Source organism: Phaenicophaeus curvirostris, chromosome 3 (assembly GCF_032191515.1).
Source record: "Phaenicophaeus curvirostris isolate KB17595 chromosome 3, BPBGC_Pcur_1.0, whole genome shotgun sequence".
Classification (NCBI taxonomy): domain Eukaryota; kingdom Metazoa; phylum Chordata; class Aves; order Cuculiformes; family Cuculidae; genus Phaenicophaeus; species Phaenicophaeus curvirostris.
The window spans coordinates 42,561,303-42,579,324 of record NC_091394.1 but is presented as its reverse complement, the minus strand read 5'-3'; the positions used below and the strand labels follow the sequence as shown (position 1 = coordinate 42,579,324).

The window sequence follows — 18,022 nt, the reverse complement described above, 5'->3', positions numbered from 1 at the left end:
GAAGTATCCCACCTGACCTATAAAATTATTGTAATAATAATAATAGTGGTAGTAATAATAATAGTAGTAGTGATGTAAGTGTTACTCTAGTGACTTTCCACCAGTACTTCTGGCTGGCGGTCTTTGCTAAATGCTGCTAAAAGCATATATGGGAGCCTGACGGATGACTGGGTAAGCTGATCTGCTTCAGGCACACATTGGGCACGAGAGGGGAGAACATAAAAAAGGGACAAGCTTTTAGCACATCCCTGGGGAGGCAAGAAGGGGTTTTCTTGGCTGGCAAAAGAGGGTGCTTGATGGCAGCATGGAACTCTGCTCCCAGTCAAACACTCCCCACCTCACACGACCATGTTGGGCTTCATAAAATCACAGAATCCTAGAAATCGCCATGTTGGAAAACTCCTCTTGGATCATCGAGTCTAACCATTCCCATCTGTCACTAAACCATTTCCCTGAGCACCTCGTCTACCCTTAAACACCTCCAAGGATGGTGACCCAACCACCTCCCCGGGCAGCCTCTCCCAGTGCCCAATGACCCTTTCTGTGAAATTTTATTTTCTGATATCCAGTCTGAACCTTCCCTGGCGGAGCTTGAGGCCATTCCCCCTTGTCCTGCCCCTGTCACTTGGGAGAAGAGGCCAGCACCCTCCTCTCTACAACCTCCTTTCAGGTAGTTGTAGAGAGCAATAAGGTCTCCCCTCAGCCTCCTCTTCTCCAGGCTAAACAACCCCAGCTCTCTCAGCCATTCCTCATAAGGCCTGTTCTCCAGTCCCTTCACCAGCTTTGTTGCTCTTCTCTGGACTCGCTCCAGAGCCTCAACATCTTTCTTGTGGTGAGGGGCCCAGAACCAAACACAGGATTCGAGGTGTGGTCTCACCGGTGCTGAGTACAGAGGGAGAATAACCTCCCTGGACCTGCTGGTCACGCCGTTTCTGATCCAAGCCAAGATGCCATTGGCCTTCTTGGCCACCTGGGCACACTGCTGGCTCATGTTGAGCCATCTACCAAACAACACCCACAGGTCCTTCTCCTCCAGGCAGCTTTCTAGCCTGACTTCTCCTAGTCTGTAGCACTGCAAAGGGTTGTAGTGCCCCAAGTGCAGGACCCGGCATTTGGCCTTGTTAAGCCTCATCCCATTGGACTCTGCCCAGCGGTCCAGCCTGTTCAGATCCCTTTGCAGAGCCTCCCTACCCTCCAGCAGATCGACACTTCCACCTAGCTTAGTGTCGTCCACAAACTTGCTAAGGGTGCACCCGATGCCTTCATCCAGGTCATTGATAAAGACTTTGAACAGGGCTGGACCCAGCACTGAGCCCTGGAGGACCCCACTTTGTCACTGGCCTCCAGCTGGATTTCACACCATTTACCACCACTCTCTGGGCCCGGCCATCCAACCAGTTTTCCACCCAGCAGAGTGTGCGCCTGTCCAGGCCAGAGGCTGACAGTTTCTCAAGCAGAATGCCGTGAGAAACTGTGTCAAAGGCTTTACTGAAGTCCAGGAAGACCACATCCACAGCCTTTCCCTCATCCAGTAAGTGGGTCACCTTGTCATAGAAGGCGATCAGATCAGTTTGGCAAGACCTGCCTTTCATGAACCCGCATTGACCGGGCCTGATCACCCTGTTCTCTTGCATGTGCTTCATGATAGCACTCAAGATCACCTGTTGCATGACTTTCACTGGCACTGAGGTCAGACTGACAGGCCTGTAGTTCCCTGGACCCTCCCTGCAACCCTTCACGTAGATGGGCACAACACCAGCCAGCCTCCAGTCCAGTGGGACTTCCCCAGTCTTCCGGTACTGCTGGAAGATGATGGAAAGGGGTTTGGCAAGCATGTCCGCCAGCTCCCTCAGGTGGATCCCGTCCGGCCCCATAGACTTGTGAGTGTCTAATTGGCCAAGCAGGTCTCTAACCACTTCCTCTTGGATCATGGGAGCTTTGTTCTGCCCTTCTAGCTCCTGGGGATGTACACACAGGAGACAACTTTCCTTACTATTAAAGACTGAAGCAAAAAAAGCATTAAGTACCTCAATCTTGTCCTCATCCTTTGTCACAGTTGTTCTCTTTGCATCCACTAAGGACTGAATATTCTCCCTGGTCCTCCTGTCACTATTGATGTATCTGTAGAAAGATTTTTTTTATTATCTTCCACAGAATTGGCCAGTCTGAGCTCTGGTTGGGCTTCAGCCCTCCTGATTTTTTCTCTACACAATCTCACTTCCTCCCTGTAGTCCACCCAAGATGCCTGTCTCTTCTTCCAAAGTTCAGACATTCCTCTTCTTTTTGATGTCCACCCAGATCTCCCTGCTCAACCAAGCTGTTTGTTTTCCCTACTGGCTCATTTTCTGGCACATGGGGACGGCTCGCTCCTGCACTGCCAGAATTTCCTTCTTGAAGAGCACCCAGCCCTTGTGGGCTCCCTTGCCCTTAAGGACTGTCTCCTATGGGACTTTGTCAACCAGCCTTCTGAACAGTCCAAAGTCTGCCCTCTGGAAGTGTAATGTGGCTGTTCTGCTAGCCCGCCTCCTCACCTCACCTATAACTGAGAATTCTACCATCTCATCATCGCTTTGCTCCAGGTATCTTCCAACAATCACATCTCCCGCAAGGCCTTCTCTGTTCACAAACAGCAAGTCCAGGAGGGCGCCTTCCCTTGTCAGCTCAGAATGGCTTCTCCCTCGTAGCTCACAGAAGGGGCTGGCTAAAACTCTTCTTCCTGACACTCGCAGCCCAGACACTGCTGTCAGCTTGGGCTTTCCCCACGCCAACACCCCCTGCCTCCTTTGTCTTTTTTTCTTTTTTTTTTTTTTTTGCAACTGGCTTTGATTGGAGCCAGAGCCTGGGGTAAATCAGAGGAATTTCTAGATTCTTCTGAGCATTGTAAGCTCTTGCTGTTTTCCGGTACCTACATCCTGCCATATCTAAAACAACAGCAGCTGCAGGGGCCTGATAGACAGGAGCTCCAGGAGACAAATTCTCACAAATGCAGTGGGAAAGAAAAAAAAAAAAAGCCCACCCCAAAGAGCAGTTATTAGGGAGCTGATAACAGCAGTTATTAGGGAGCTGATAACACACAGAGCTAGCATCAGATTCATTGTTGGCATTGATAGCACCAAAGGCTGTGGATGTTGTTGTCAGAAGAAAACAAACCCTGTAAAATGGCCGTGGGAATGATAAGTCTTCATGTTCACTGGGATAACAGAGGTAGCGTTACAGCACTTGTCCTTTTGTAAGGAATATCATGCCTTGATTAGCTAATGTCTCTGAGGGCCAGATAAGCAAGGATGAATGTTCTACCCTAGAAGCTTTCATGCTTTCTCTTTGTCATGAATGTCTACAGAGAGCTGCAACAGAAAGCTTTTCACAGATGAAGAAGGCCCTTCAGAGAAAAACATTGCAGAAAATAGGAAATTGTTGAAATTATTCCATGGAGAATGCATGGTGCAGTGTAGTTATTGTCTCATTACAGACCATACAAAAGACTAAAGCAACTCAAGAGGACATACCTGTATGACAACCACTCCAGCAGAGAAATTTCTCCTTCCTGCTGGCATAAAGGGGGACAGAAAAAGGCACAGTGCATTCAACGAAAATATACTTACCTACTATTCAATGTGCATTGGCTTCATAGGACTCCTGGAGGTCCCTCTGCCTAGGCCTTGTAACCAATACAAACACTGCTTTAAATATAAGCACACCCAAACAACCAAAGTGAAGGTTCTTAAAACCCTGCAAGTCAGTCACACTACATGTAAAATACAGACAGTATTTCAGATTATTGTATTTGCTATTCACCTTTATGTGTTCATGTAATATAATCCTTTACAGTTACTTTGGGAACTATAACTTGTGTCTGAATCAACTTTTGGGCCCTTAATTTTTCATCTAGTATTAGAGATTTTCACACATTACTTATTTTAATGTAGGACTTCTTTTAAGAGCACTAAGAGATAGATTCTCATGATTCTAAGTTGGAGCCTGATCCAAAGAGCATAGAAGACAATGAAAGAATACATATTTATTTTAATGGGCTTTGCATCAAGTTCTTATTAAACACAAGCAGATATGTAAAAGTGGCCTACAGGTGCACAAGGTCTCATAGCTTGGCAGGAAAGAATCAATTGTTGCATTTGTAAACACCTTATTTTGCCTATTACTCCCTAAACATTATTTGAAGCGTAATGTTGATAGGCAAAAGAAAAAAAAGCAAGTAGATCTTTCCTCTTATTTTGCCTGAATTTTGAAGCATACACAACCTCTTTATGTCAGCAGATTTCTGATTTCTACCACTCAAAGAGGACAGCCACATCTCTGTGTTTACTTCAGTCTGTTGGCTTTAATGCATGTGTGTGGGTACAGTTTGATCCTAGAGCCCTATCTGCTTTCTAGAGAATAGTGGAGAACCATACACAGGGTTTTAGTTGCATGTGTTTTTTCTTTTCCAGACTCTAAAACATTTATCTAGGCATAAAAACCCTTTGTTTGCTTGACTACACAGCTCGGTTGCCAATTTTTAACTGTTAAAACAAGATGATGTTAAGCTACTTGGTTTGTCCCATCCCCTAAAGAGACTTCTTAAAATACAAAATATCTTTGGTTCACGTTCAGGTACTAACAACTAGAATTACACAAATCGGCCATAGACTGGACGATATTCTAGACTAAACTCATAAAGCCTGAAAAAAGACCCTTGACAATATAAAGAAAGTGAATTTGTATTTCTGCAAAAGTAGAGGAGTTGTTAGAAAACATGAGGTATTGCCTAATCCTGTTTTAAGCACTGTTATGGCTGTTCTGTATTACATAGTCTTATAGAGTAGTACACTTATAGCAAACTGGTTAAGGAATTTGGGAGCAGGATTAATGAACTTTCACACTAGACTAGATAAGATCACAGAAGGAGATCAATCTGTCTTCTCAGCTTTTATTCAGGAAAGGCAAGCATAACAAAGGTCAGAGACAGACTAAAGAGCAGAACTGCAATTATTTACTGACATGAGACTGGAAAGAACATCACATAGCTTCATGGAGCACAACTTGGACTTTAGACACATAGGAAAGAATGGTTCATTTTATGTCACTAATCATAGCCAAGGATTAAGATATTTTGGAAAAGCCCTATTATTTCTCATTCTGCAAACCAGGATTTCATTACTGGTAAATCATGAAATTTAGGAAGTCCATTCATACAAATTAATCTCCTTTCCGTATTTCCATTGGCATGTGAGATACGGATACATAATATAAATAGAAGTCTGTAGAGGAAAAGATACTCAGAAATGTCTGCTTGTATATAAAATGGAGTAATCTCACGTAACGATGTAGCTAGAAGAATCTTCCCTGCAGCTAGCACATTTGTTCTTAAATAAATTACTTTAGGGTCCAAACAGGTAGAATTCAGTGGAGCTGCACTGTACCTAGATGGATCTATGCTGATCTAATCTAGTTGTCTCTATCAACAGTAACCAAAGGTAAGTTCTCCCACTCTAAGGTTTTCATTTTGCAGTAGCAATGTAAAATTTAGAAATATTTTCCATGTTATGAGAAATATTCCTATTTAGATATCTTAAAGAAGAATTCTTCCAATCATTTTAGTGCACCAAAGTTTGGGGTTTTCACACTGCAGTGGTGCTTCCCCTCAATGAAAGTTTTTCATATGAAATTTGATTCTATCTTTAGACAAGTTACTGAACACTAACATTTGTCAGAAGGGAGGCATCTCAAGGGACCATGCACAACAAAAAGCATGATATCGCCTCATTTGGCATCATAAACACCTGTCAGCTCCTCCCTGAAATAAGGTCTTAACTGACAACAGAGAAATTACGTTGACTGTTGCAGAAATCTAGATTTCATCATCAGAGAAACCATAACTATAGCCACTGAAACATCAGGTATACAGCTGGATGATCTCTAGCTGGCTAACCAAACTTTTTTAGGGTCACAACTCACATGACGTAACAGGCAGTCCTGTCTCCTACCACTTTCTGACTGAGAAAAAATTTTGCTTCAGAAAGCAGATTTTCTGAATACTCACTTAACAACCAAAGAAATGGTCCATCCATTTGTAGATTCCTTGGAAGGAAATATGGCATCCCTACCAAAAATCTGCTCACTTTTCATACTCTCCTCTGAGTGCTTGAATCCGAAACATTTTTCATAAAAATAAAGGCTACTGTATTGTTAGCTAAATGTACTGTTATACAACAGTGGGTCCAGTTCATCGAGGCAGAAGGTGCAGCTTGTGTATTGCAGCCAGCAGGGTAGAACCTCTGGTACTAGACCCTAACAATTCACAAAAGAATGGGTCCTACAGAAGTATTTCCATTTTGTTGATTCTCTCATTTAAGATGGTGATAGTCCCCGTAACAACATTTAGCAGTAGGGAAGGGTTTAGAGAGAAGTTTCCTCTTTTGGTTGAGCAGATGATTTATTTTTTTTAAGTATCAAAGTGATTTTAGTCTGGAAACACAAATTTTTGATGAGACACCATTCAGTCCAGGTGCTTTTCCCAAGTTAATATCAAACATAGCTTCGGAAACTTAGCAGATGTTCTAATTTTTGTTAGTTCAAATTTTTTTTTTTTTTGCTACTTCTCTGTCTTTATATAAATATCTGGCTGTAACTGATTCTTTAATAGAGTGATTCATAATCTGTTGTGAATCTTCCATTCACTCTGTTATTATTTCCCCTAAGTTAACATATCCTGTTTTAGTACATCCATAGAAGCTGATGGAAAAAAATTTCGTGGCATTTGGATCATGTCCTAAATATAATTTGAATACCACCTTTCAAAGGCTGCAAAGGTTGATTCTGTAACTACTTTTTTCTGGGTAATTTCTAACTGGAGAAGAGGCACTGGATAATATTTTTTAATTTTTCTCATTTTTATTGAATGCTCTATTACATTGCATGCTAAGTCTTAAAACTGATATGAAAATTTCTCCCTAAATTCAGATGACATGACTATTTACTCAAGGAGCACCTCCCACACCCTTCTTTTTTGCCCATATTTCTCAGGGTTTTTTTGTGCTCCCTACAGAAGCTCACTCCATTCAGTCGCAGCACTGTGGCCCTTTCCTTGCTCCTTAGAAAACTTGGCAATAAGCATGGAAAGAAATTCTAGGGTTATTTGAGGGTCCTGCCTCAGCAGATCTGGGCCACCAAAATCTCCTACCTCCATGTGGTGCAATCATCTGACCATAGATCAATACAGACAAACTGACAGGCTTAAGCTTACTGCTCAGATAAACTCTCTCCACATATATATATATAAAAGTTTAATGAGCACATTGCTCATTTAATCCTCTCCCCTTGTTTTTCTTTATATTTAAATTATTTTGAGGCAAAGTGAGGCATTCTTTAGATACACTTTTCCATGGCAGTCAAATCCTGGGCTCTTACTACTCATTTGTACCATTTCAGTTTTAGAGAAACTCCTCTCTCACACCCACACCCACCCTTTCCCCTTTTCGTCCAAAATTCATCTTTGTTAGTCTTTTTTTTTTTTTTATGAGGATGTTATATTTAACTTCCCTCTCATTTCTCTTTTTCTCAAGCCTTGTTTCACTCTAATTACACCAGGTAGTTTCACAGTCATAACCTACGTCAGAAAATTTAAAGTGCTTGCTAACTGTGCTACAGCATCATGAGAAAGCTTCTATTTTTTTAGTTTGTTCCCCAAATAGAATAAATGTATACACACACATGCACTTGCCTGCACTTGTCACAAAGGACCCAAATCCCGCAACTGTGCTGATTCCTTGCCATGGCGCGGACCCATGCAGAGCCTCTGCTTCAACTGGGGGTCTTGGATCTGACTCTGACAGCAAGTATGCACCAACACAACTGATAGTTGTAGCTATCTCTGGACCTGTAAACTAGCAACTAAAACAGTGCAAGAAGATTGTTTCACATTAGCATATTCCTCTAGCAAACCTTTCCTTGACTTCAGCATTAATGATTCCACTTCAGGACCTTAGTTTACCACTGAATTAGTGTGAAATATCAGGGAAATTGTATTGCAAAAGGTAAGTACAAACCCTCTGTCTCTAAAGGAGATGGTCACCCTTATCACTACAATTCTGGCTATAAGCCAAATAGGGCAGAAACCAGCAGTTTGTCTGGCAAAATTGCAGGTTTACAGGTTCCTACCAAGTGGTGATCTGACACAGTATGTCCAACTGTGAGCCTATGGTTTAAAACGCCAGCAGTGGTGCAGTCTAGCCTGTAAAGATCCAGCCTGGGTTTCTGGAAATAGTGCAACAACTCCTGGGAAGTTCTCCAAAGTAGCCATTATTGCTGTGTTTGTCCACTGATGCAAAAAGCATAGTCTCCCTGTGGTTGATGGCACTTTTTGCCCTGGAATCAGTTTTGCTTCTTTTCCTTTTGCAATGAGGTCTTTCCTCACACTAACATATTCTATATGTGGACAAAAAAAAAACAAGCGAGAATCCCCATGAACTCTTTCAAAGTTACCAGGAACTCAGAGACTGAAATAGAGCAGCCATCTCCATTGCTGAAGGCCCTTTCTTTCAAAGAGATCTCATGCAGTGTCTGGGTGAGGTACATCTAGCCAGAGCTTAGAATCATTTTTTTTCTGCAAAATCTGAATTTGTGTTGTATCAATTCTAGCAACTTCAGGAAGCTCTAACCTTTGACTGCTAGGGCCCAAGGGACAGCTCTATATCATCTCATGCAATGGTTAACAATGAGTTGGGGAAATTTCTCTGAAGAAAAAAAATAAACAGGAGTACGCCTAATTGAAAAAGGTCAGGAACAGTTTCTCTGCTAACCTCTTTCTATATGACAATTCACACATAGTCATTTTAGATTGAGAAGCATATTTGAACCTCCCAGTAGTACTGACCCAGAGACATACAGCTATAAGAAGATGCTTGAGGAAGTTGTTAATGGCTTATGCAGATGCTCTGAGGTGAAAGCCTTCAAGTGAATAGCTAAGTCCAAGAGCAGCCTGGAGCACAGTGGAATAGAGTTATCACAGTGGAAAAAAAAGTCAACTAATAGCAAAGACATCATCTTTACCAGTTGCTTCTGTCTTCCAAAAGAATAGCCATATAGCAAAACCTCAGATGCCTGAGAAACATTTAGCAGTAGTGACAACTTCAGCTCGGAGGCTTGTAGCAGCGTGGAGCCAGACTTTAGAGATGCAACAGGCATTTCAGTACTGAAACTAACTCTACACAACAGAAGGTCCACAGGATGGGCTTTCCACCTGACCTCATGTTTCTAAAAGGTTTTATTCAGCAGGCACCTGCAGGATTTTCAAAGAAGTCAGTCATGAGTAGAAAAGACTTACTTCACTCTCGCCCACAGTAACTTCGAAGAAGCAAAATAATTAGTATACTAAGTCTTATAGCGCATTACATATATGTCTCTGTATGTGTGCACACACATATATGCACACATATACATTATATGGATTTGCATATACAGAATAGAAATAAAAGTTAAAATAAATATTCTTCAGCTTTATATATTGGGAGGCTTCTCCTGTGACCCAAACCAGCATTTTTTCTACTTCTTAATTAATTTGCAGAAGACTTTGCTTATGAGGTGACAATGAAACACATATTTTCCCTGACGCACTAGAAAAAGAACTGACTGCTGCTCCTAGGGTATCAAATTTGGTTCTTAAGATCTACTGTAATATCTATTCTGCAACCCCAAAGTCATCACAACAGTTACGAAACAGAATAAATCTTTAGCCCTAGCTCCCACAGAAATCTAACATCAAGAGCAATCTGGACAGCACAGACGTGAAGAGTCAAATCTTGTCTTCTGCACTCTCACATGGCTGCAGAAGGGCCAAAATTAAGTAGAAAAATCATGCTTTAGTTTTGCTAAGGCAAGGCAAGTGAGGAATGTTCCTGTGCACACACGATGCTTGGATAACATGAGCTATAACTATGTAAGGGCCCAAGAATTTAATCCACTAATTATGGACTTAGATAGCCTGTGGCATTGCTTTTCAAGGTTGTCTGAGTGCTCATATTGCAATTCATGTGCTCAGGGACAATACAGTTTGGGAATTTTGATACACTTGCAGCACTATCTCACTTCACTTTCTGATACTTGTCTTGCAGTAGGCTTCAAAGTGTGCAAACTGTAGAAGATTTAACAACAAAGTGAAGCCTTGTAAAGCAGGCAGATGGCTGGTGCAGCTCTCTGGTTTGCAGACAAACCCAGTCAGGCTGGCCAATAAGGAATAGGACCACGGTTTTCCTACTGTATTTCTTACTCACCAACTGTTTCTAGGTATTTTCAATGTCCAGACTTTGCAGGCTTCCTCAGAGACAGAGGAGAAAAGGCACATTTTGAGGGTCTGCTTTTTTTCACAAGCTTCCTCCTAGCCTGGAGATAAGCCTGGTGTGGAAAGCCTGGGTGCCCCCTTTGGCTATAATCAGCATTAGTTCCTTGGAGAGGAGGAAAGACCAGGAGCCAGGTTATCAAGCAGCCCGCTCTGAACTGTGATTGTCAAGCTGCTATCGGGCCCACGACTGAGCTTCAGATGTCCAGCAGATGCAGATGAACCAATTAACTATGCCATGCAGAAGTCTGGTAGAAAAGACTCCCTCCGCCTATCAGCGACCAGATTTCAATGAATGTGGCTATTATGTGTTTTAGCTACTAGCCATATGCCTGGTCCTGTTCCCAAGAAACCCAAAGGGAATGGTGTTATTGACTTAAGTGGGAGCAGAGGCAGTCCCTTCACTGCTCTGCGATCTAGCAACACTACAGCTTGCCAGCACTCAGCCAAGAGCGTTGTACGTGAAGTCAGGGAGTTTACTCATGAGAGTGCTTCCTCTGACATGTATGTGTTTGCTGGGCTTAGCTAACGCCTTACTTCAACCCAGATCTGCTGAGACGCAGCAGGAGTCTGTGAAATCCTCTGCTCCTTGGGGGAGAGGGGTTTTCTATAACAACTTCCCCAGAAGTGTTTAGTCAGGACAGGTTCAGGACAGGAGAACATGGAGGCTGTACACAAGCCATGCAGCCACACTTGACCACTCAGCAGAAACATTTCAAACAAACAACATATTCCTAAAATGAATCGCATCAGAACAAAGCTTCCTCATGAAGCTTGTGCTTCTGCAAGCCACGTATTTTCCTTGGCACTCCTCCAGGCTTAAAAGCAGATGTAAATGTTACCAAGGCTCAGATACAGCACCTTCTTCTCCTCCAGTTGCCAAAGAAAACTTAGAGAAAATAACCCATAAAACCTTTACCATTTTAAACAGCAATGCCAACAATCATTACTATGGAAATGGGACAATGAATCAGGCATTGGAGTGAGAAGGAAATTCTTCCCCAGCTGATGGCACAGACTCTTCCCCAGCTGATGGCACAGCTGCGCTGCAGTGTGAAGCTGGCTCTTAGCTGAAAAGACAGAGTGCAACACAGCTTCAGCTGAAAACTTAATGACTTAAAATGTTTAACATGAAGGTGTGCATGCAGATGCACACCAGGCAAATGCTAGGTTTTCGACACTACAAGTAGTCTTGAGTATCAAAACACTGCAAAGCACTGCCTGCTGATTTCTGCAGTTTTCCCATTGCTTGGCGAGCCTCTTTTTCTCTCCACCAGTTTCTGCCATCACGGAATGAGAGTGGAGGCACTCAGAACTTCTGTGAATGGACCAGAAACTTCCTTGAAAGCCTGAGACTCAAGGACCACCCTGGAAATCTAATTGCTGATCTCAGAAGAAAGCAAAGTTCACTGTCAGATTTCACAGCATACTGCAGCTAAAAGGTAGACAGGTCTGCTCTGTGGGCAACTGCACACCTGAGACTGGAGAAAACAGAAGTGACACTTAGTCCAGTCAGCTGCTCGTCTGAAAGCTTTCTTCTAGTGGGCTTCCAGAGAGACCCAATTCAGCAAACGCGCTAGAAACAGCAAAACCTGATCTGGCAGGTGTGCAGTTTCATGTAAAAGGATACCACTGAAACCCAGATGTGCAAGTCCCCCAAAGGTCTTTCATGAGTGTGTTACTTCATTCCTCCCTTACTCATCCCGTACAACCCAAGCACCAAATGTTAACGACTCAGCATGTTTTATCACAGTAGCATGTATGCTTTGAATCATCATTAGAGACAAGGAGGGTCTAGGCTCAGGCACCATGCCAGATTAAGTAAAACTTTCCATGAGGAAAGCTATTTGTTTTCTCCCAGAGCTGTGAAGCTTGGCCAAGAGGAAGGGAGAGAAAAGCTTGCCCAAGCCAGACCAAAGTGTAGACAGTGTTACCGGACTTTGCAGACTACCTGCATGTTGTTCTAATGACATCTGGACTACTGGAAATCACTGAGTGCACTCAGGAATTTTCAAAGGCATAATTGTGGCAGCAGCAGACTAAACTTAATGCCTTGAGAGCCAACCACTTTAATCATGAAGCTGAGATGTATGAAAAAGGATACATTTCAGCAAAAGAATAATTCTGTCTGCTATGGTTCCTGTTCAAATAAACTATATCACCAAACCACGTGCATCTGAAGAATACAGAGGAGTAAAAAAAAGAACATATGGTTTAGAGGCAAAAAACTTTCATATATACGGTATAGGAGATATATGGACTTGTCAGACATCTAACAGTTCAACACTGTAAGCAATTCATGGGAATGACATTAGCAATAGCTCATATTACATCCAGGAGTTACAGCTTTTACTGCAAAAGTTATTTTTAAAAGAACCATGTTTAAAATGAAATAGCTGGCAGGATTGCAGCTTTCAGTAACACTTTACCTGTGGTTTTACCACTTTTACATACTTACTGCGGGCTTAATGCTCCCAATTTACCTTTTCAGAGTAAAATAAAAGTTGCAATGAGAGCATTCATTGGTATGGAGCTATAAAACTCACAGCTACGCAAAAACAATCACAAGAACAAAAGCCTCCTTGTTTTAAAAAAGATGATGATGTGGTTCTGATACTCTCTGTTAGCCACATATCTAAACATCAGATACTTTCACTTACGGCCTATGCATTTTCATTGTACTACACAAAGATTTATAGATCCAATCAAGTCCAGATCAGGACAGAGGCCTTTATGAAAGTGTCCGTGTGGAGAGAAGAGGCTGAATTAATACACAGAACTTCAGACAAGAGATTTGTCTTTCAGATATTGTAATTCCAGTTCTGGCATGTACACAGGACTCGAGGCATTTTGGAAAACAGTTTTTTCAATGGCAGGTGGAACTCTGGCCCCACTGCCCGCAATGGGAGGATGCTGCTGATTTCAGTGTGGCTGAGTATGCATCTCAAAAGCTGAGACTAGAAGCCAGGCAAAGCTCAAAGAAGCCAAGACCATCTTCAGCTTCAGTATTCAAGCATACCTTTATTAAAGGATCCTCCAGAATGCTGCTTTGCTTTGAATTAAAAAACACTTTCGTAAATTTTTGCGCATTAACAAATGCAATCACTGTGTGTACAATCTACTTTGAAATCTGCTGAGAAACTAAGGCACACATTATTTTCCTGTTAGTCCCCATGTGCTTCCCACTTGGTATTTAAAAACAGCTTAATTTTCATCTGTAAAGAAAACTTTCTTTGATGTTTCTAATGGCAGGAAATAATTTCACAACTGAATGTCATTCTGCTGCAGGTAAAAAATGTAATAGCTTGTGGGAGTGCCAGTTACAACCTGGAAAAATGTTTCTTGGCATTAGCATGCCTAATTGAACTCTCTGCATCCTGGTGAAATAAAATATTTGGAGCTCAGTTGTGTGTTACACCCAAGCTACACTAGGTCCAGGAAAGGGAAATGGGGATAAGGAAGGTGATTTTAAGTCACTTCTAGCATCTCCTGTTGTGAGCTTGATGGGCTCCCATTGGCCTGAACATCCTGAAAGCTGTGTGAACTTACACACCACTGCCTCTGGCTTGCAGTTTCTTCTACAACTAAGAAAAACACTTAAAATTTGAAAAAAATATATGACCTGCCCTGGTCAACAGAAAAGAAGCAGGGTTAGTTCAAGAGTACTACCATAGCTTTTCACCCAAGCCCTAGTTAGAGGGCTGGAGAGTGGAGCATGTTCAAACATGAGATACAAATTAAATAAATCCTCATATTTCCTTGAAAGAATGACTGGTTCAAGGAAACAGGAAGAATTCTCAACAGCCTATAGCTCCCCAAAACTGGTCATCTCTTCAGTCAATGCACTTCACGTCTCAAACATCATATTACACTCATCATCTCTGTAATTTTTTCTTAAAAACAATTATCTGCATGGACTTGAACTGAAGAGGTTCCTCAAGCTTGCCTGCCTAAGGAGTTTCCATGAGCTCTACCACCCTTGCAACCCACACTGCTCTTGGGTTTGATCTGAAAGGGGAATGTCACGTAACCTTCAGTGCCTAAGGCAGGGGTGGACGAGGCACATGGAGCCAGCGTTAGCCCTGGCGTGTTCTGCCAGGGTGCTTCAGCACCCTGCAGATTACTGCAAGAGCTTCTGGCAGGGAGGACAGGAGACACCACTGCTGCAAAGGACCATGGGGTCCCAGAGGAGCAAAACCAGGCAAAAATGTCACATTTCAACCACTTTTAATCAAATCTTGTTGTGAAAGCAGCATAGGGAGTTAGCCATAATCTTTGTCAGGAGGCTGAACTCAGAATTACTTTAAACAAGCACTGGTATACAAGCCAGGTACCTTTCAATATCAAGAGAATAGCCATAATATATCAGGTAACACTTTACAGCATGAGTTTTAAATATGTTCTACATGTTGAATAATATATCCACATATTGAAAATGGACAGCACCATTAACGAGCAGGCAGGTGGCTACTGTAGATTTTTCTCTAAAACAAGATTTCCAAGACTGAAACTTATTTGCCAAAATGGAAGTATCTTTGGGTGTTCCCTTCATATCACTTCAGCTGCCCACCATTACTGAAGCAGAAAAATGTCATATATAGGATATTTATTTATATAAACTTACTGACTGTTTTTTTCCATCTATACTCTGCAGTATAGATGCTCTATATTTGGAGATATTCCAGACCAAAAGGAATGAATATTGCTTTGATCCCATACAACCAAAAAAATTCCGTTTATATCTGGTCCAAGATTGCTATGTGTGTATTAGATACATAAATCAAACCTCCCCAAGGTGGTAAACAAGCAACTAAAATTTTAGCAAATATAATCTGGCATAGCCAGTTGGACATTTTATTTGTCTGGTAGTCCCATGAGTATGTTAGATGTCTATGCCTCACATTTCTTTACTTTCAGGTAAAAGTGGAGGTACTAAATAGCTACAAGACACCGTGAAGATACACTTTTTTAATGGAGAAATGTTTTGAGAATTTAATTTTTCATGTCATTAAAATATTTCATTACTTTTAAATTACTTTAAGCAGGAGGGAAAGAGTTGGTATACCAACTTAGAGTAGCAGGCAAAGAAAGCAGTCATGGACATGTGACCTCTCTGTGGCTTTCATATTGTTCACAGATGCAAAGGTTGAAAAAATACTGTAAAAAAGTTTAAATCATGCTGTATGAAGGGATCTGAACTGAAACACTGAGATGACAAGTTATAAAGAGGTAGAGGAAAAATCTTAAAAAAAAAAAGAGTAACTGTCCTTACTCACAGGTATGATTTGATATTTTCAGAATATGACCATAAAGCACAGATAACCCACTCAGGAAAAAACTTTAAGATGGATATGATACTAACAAGAAACAATGCCAATGACTTAAAAGCTCTTATTAAAAAAAGTAAATATCTAGCATAAGAAAAAGGAGTTGCTTTTATTCAGTATGACCCACTCTGCAAAAAACATTCTCACTTATTCCAGAGTTATGACCAGAGGTCTGAGACAAATGATATCAGTCACAAAGGCATTGCATACATGGAATGCTTTGCCTTTTCAACACAGATCTCAATGTACAGCACCTACAGGAATACCAGGAGCAATTACTGGTGGTTTTCAGGTAGTCACCACAGTGGCCAGACTGCCCTGCGAGACTCTGCAAAGCAGCCCAGCTGTTATCCTTCTATAACTAACAGGTAAGCATAGGAAGGGGATTTTTTACTAAGACAGGGTGAAGTGATTAGATAGTTGCTGGGGAAAATAAAATGACATCAGATGTGTCTTCAAGTCTCATTTATTCTGGCCTATGGATGGGCTGTTGCCACCTAGAGCTGCCCCACTGCACTCCCTCACCCACAGCATCAGGCTTTCTGCCCCTCTTGTGGGCTGGACCCAGCTATTGGACCCAGGGGATGTGGTTCCGTGAGCTGACCCTGTGGAGACTTACGTGGGTTTTGCTGCATTTGGCAGGTTAATCTTTTATTAGCCTGCTCTACTGCTCCGTAATCAATTGATATGACTCAAAGGAAGCAGCAAAAACATGTGGCTAAGTGCAAGATCCTGATTTCTACAAAGGCTTTATTTTGTTAACACAAAATATAAAATGGATGATCTTTTCTTCAGGCAATGAGACAAGCCATGGATGGGAAAGGGCAGCTCACATGGGTTACATAACCACCAGTGTGACCCCCGAGGCAAATCTTAATTTCAGTTCAGACATAGAGAAGGGGCTTCCTCTGGTTATAATTTCTGATTACCACCCTTAGCAGGAACTGGTGGTGTTTAGTTTTTTGGAACTACATACGCAATTTTTTTCTGTCAGATTATCTATCAGAGGACTGGTGCGCGTGTGGGGGTGTGTGTGTGTCCAGAAGAGAGGATGGAAGAGCTAAAGGCTAAAGGTAAAGGTAAGGCTAAACCATTTATGCTTTGTCAGAGAGAATGATCATTGCTGAAAAAAAGATCTCCCTCTCAGACTGCGTGGTAGCAAAGTTCCTGCATTCCTCCAGGAGAAACCTGAAGTAGACATGACTGAGGAGCTTCACCTTTCATCCCTGAGCCACAGTCTCATCTCTCCAGCAAAGACTAGCCAAAGGCAGTTTTCGTACTGCCATCAGAGAAGTGGCTGATGGATTTTGGAGATGTAACACAGAAGGACTGCCTGCTTCTTGTGCTTTTCTAGAAGGACGCTATAGACTAGGTTTAGAGTTTATCTGTATTCTTTTCCTTCCATAGATAACTTCTGGTTTCTCTCAAAACCAAAATCCGGGCATGGCTTCTTTTGGTTTGTGTATACTTCTTTCAGTTGTTGAAATCTTGCTCCTTTTAGCATAGATACTTGGTAAAAATGCACGCTGTACAAAGAAAACCTCGTCACAAAAGATGTGTTGTGCAAAACCCCTAGTGAATTGAACTCCTAATTAGGAAATGTTCCTTAGATCTGTCTATCATGTAACCAATAATAACTTCTGCTAAGAAAAAATAATTTTCCTAGAGTTGAAAAGCAAAAATAACTACTGAAGCTCCAAAACATCCACTTGTAATCCTAATTCAGTAAGTTTAAAACAGTTCTGTTTAAAACAGAATGACTAAATGTCTTTTTCTTACAAAACAATGCAATGAATTGTCTTTAGATTCTACCTGAAAGACAATCACATTCAAACGTTCCTTGACACCAGTTAGTTTCAATGCAGCCATTCCAAAAGCATTTACTCTTCAAATAGCACGGTATGTTATATAAAGTTATGTGGCTATTGGAATGGATCTCACTGCAGTAAGGTGAGGGTCCAGAATACTACTGGGAAACTTAGCAGCAAGTGCTAAATGACAGTACAGTGAGGTCACATAATCACATTCCAGATTATTCCTTTCATTGCATTTGACTAATAAATCTTTGGATACCTTAGAAAAGGTAAAGGAAAAATTAGTCTTCACATCAGATGGCACCAGACTGAAAAGTTATGCTGAAAGATGTGCCTCCATTTCAATCTGAACCTTCTCAACTGAGAGAGAGCAGTTTATCATTTAGTTCCAGTGAACCGATTTGCACATCTGATGTTTCACTGCTTTATGGATGTGACAATGTTAAATATGTTTACCCTGCAGTTCCACAGATCACTGGCATGGGCATAAGCCCAGACCATATGGTTAAGATTACTGCAACACAGCTATCGGTCATGCAGCTAGCTCCACA

General features: G+C 41.7%; 1 protein-coding gene across 5 annotated transcripts in view; it reads right to left on the bottom strand.

Moving 5' to 3' along the window:
* The window catches only part of NFATC1 (nuclear factor of activated T cells 1), a 119,970-nt gene that overhangs the window by 15,274 nt on the left and 86,674 nt on the right, over nucleotides 1–18,022 (bottom strand). The window lies entirely within an intron of this gene.